This window comes from Mus caroli, chromosome 9 (assembly GCF_900094665.2).
Source record: "Mus caroli chromosome 9, CAROLI_EIJ_v1.1, whole genome shotgun sequence".
NCBI classification, from domain to species: Eukaryota; Metazoa; Chordata; class Mammalia; order Rodentia; family Muridae; genus Mus; species Mus caroli.
This window is the reverse complement of record NC_034578.1, coordinates 43,434,041-43,436,472: the sequence shown is the minus strand read 5'-3', so window position 1 is coordinate 43,436,472 and position 2,432 is coordinate 43,434,041. Positions and strand designations below refer to the sequence as shown.

The 2,432-nt window shown below is 44.5% G+C and overlaps 1 non-coding gene across 1 annotated transcript; it reads right to left on the bottom strand.

The window, feature by feature from the left end:
- Positions 1-1,077: 1,077 nt before the first annotated feature.
- LOC115032047 lies at positions 1,078-1,205 on the bottom strand. The gene has a single exon (XR_003837694.1). It is a non-coding gene; the product is annotated as a small nucleolar RNA SNORA17 (small nucleolar RNA).
- Between the last annotated feature and the right edge of the window lie 1,227 nt (positions 1,206-2,432).

Sequence of the window (2,432 nt, the reverse complement as noted above, 5' to 3'; positions counted from 1 at the left end):
ATGCTCTCGGCCCCTCCCACACGGTGCTTCGGGTATCTGTCACCTGTGAGATGCTCTCTGAGTCATTACAGGAGGGTCTAGTGATCTAAGTGAATCAACTAAGCTTCGGGGAAAATGAGGAGGCAGGGCCAGGGAGTTGGAGCAAGGGCAGGAAGGATTGAAGTATTGAGACCTCATTGCCCTATAAGTTCCTAGTCACCATAAAGTTCTCAGAGACCAGGATTAACACTTGACACCTTGACCGCTTTAAAAAAAAATGACAGACTGAAGTATGACAGAACATTTAGATGATCTGGTCCTAGATTGGATGCCACATGAGTGGAATTGTTTCCCCTGACTAAGTAAGTGGCTTAGAACAAATAGCACAAGTTTGTTCTCAAAATTCCCAGAGGAGCCTCACACAGCTCAAACCCATGGGTCAGCGGCACAGCCTCCTGGAGGCTCCAAGGAAGAATTCATTCTTGACTTCTTCAAATGTCCACAACCTGCCAGCATTCCTTGGCTGGCACCACATCATTCCAATTTCTGTATTCATTGTCAAACAGACTTCTGCTCTCTCCTGACCCTCTTGTCTCATTCTTATGAAAAATTTTGTGATTACATAGGACCCCCCTAAATAATTCAGGGTTATCTCCTCATCTCAAATCATATGTTCCCTTCAGTCATTGCAGCTTACTTGTACCCGAAAAGTAATATATTCACAGTTCCTGTGGATCCAAACAAATACGTATTTTTTAAAATCTTTAATTATCTTATTTATATGAGTACACTGTAGCCGTCTTCAGACACATACCAGAAGAGGGCATTGGATCCCACTATAGATGGTTGTGAGCCACCATGTGGTTGCTGGGAATTGAACTCAGGACCTCTGGAAGAGCAGTCAACGCTCTTAACCGCTGAGCCATCTCTCCAGTCCAAATATGTATTTTTATATTTTTAAACTTTTTATTAGTTCTTTGTGAATGTCACACCTCTCTCTCCTCCCTTCATACCCTCCCTGCCCTCCCAGGTCTGTGTGGTACTGGACTGGTGGTTATCTCAGGCTAGCTTCCTGTCTAGTCACCTCGGGCTTACTTTTCTCCAGGAATGTCATTCAAAAGTCCATAGGCCAGAACCCTGAGCATAGACACAGCCTCTCTCATCTCTGCCACCTACTGACGTACATGTGACACAGCAGCCACACCTACAACACCTCTAGGGGCAGACTGAATGCATACTTTTTGAGGGGAGACTTTAGGGACAAGAGGAAATTTTCCCTTGGCCCGATGATGATGGGTAAATTGATAATAGATATGAAATCAGTACATTATGGGGGGGAAAGGCATACATTTATTTAATGTGTATATGTATATATTTTCACATATAAAGTATGGGGACCCAAAGAATGTTTAATTGGTTAAAGCTAAAATAAGGGGGTGGGAGGGTCATCAGACAATTTCCAAAGGCTTGTAGAGAATTTCCACAAGAGGTGACTGAGCCTAAAGAGAAGAGAATGACTTGAGGCAAAGTTCCTTTGGGTTCTGGCTGGGATGACAAAATGACAAGCAAGGTGACCAAGGGTAAATTTTCAACTTCATTCAAAACCCGCTGTGCAAAACAAAGTCTCCCAGGTGACTTCCCAGAGCTGCCACAAGAAGAACAGGTGTGAAGGCCACTCTGACTGGCAAATGCTTTTGTCTTTTTTTTTTCCTGATCATGTGACAAGATCTCTAGAGACAGGGCGTGGTCATTACCTTTGTGTATCTGTGGCCAGAACATCTGACAGAAGAAACTGAAGGAGAAGGGGGTCATCTTGGCACACCTCATCAAACACACAGTTCACCACAGTGTGGAAGGCACGGTGGAGCTCATGGTGGCAGAATCTGTTCACATCAAGATGGACCAAGAAACTGAAAATGGCCAGAACTAAGGGCCAGACTTTAACTTCAAAGACCCGCCCTAGTGAGCTAACCTGCCCCTGAGGTCTCACCTCCCAGAGGCTCCAGGGCCAGAAGCCGAAGAACAAGCCTGGGGCCGTGGAAGAACCATTTAAGACTTGAGTGTAACTGGGATCATTGATTGCATTTCTTTTGGAAGACATCTCCTCAGTGGATGACAAACCTTCCCTGGGAAGGCAAGAGGAGGTTTTCTTCCCTTTGAGGCAGTACCTCAGGTCTTCCTATTTCTTTTGATTCAGAAGCAATGATACTTTGGAGTATCAGTTCCATGCACAGTTACTGATCAGGACCTGTCTTGTCAACCACAGTATGTCAACTACAGAAAGCAATTTGCAAAAAGGCAGTTTATTCATGAAACGGCCAATACTGAAGATGCAGGTACTTCAAGATTTTAATCCACTGTCCATAGTCTATGATTTGGACACAGAGTATTTGGATGTGGCTTCTTGGCAACTAAGTGAGGCTGGTACCCTTAGTGACAACTATCCACATCAA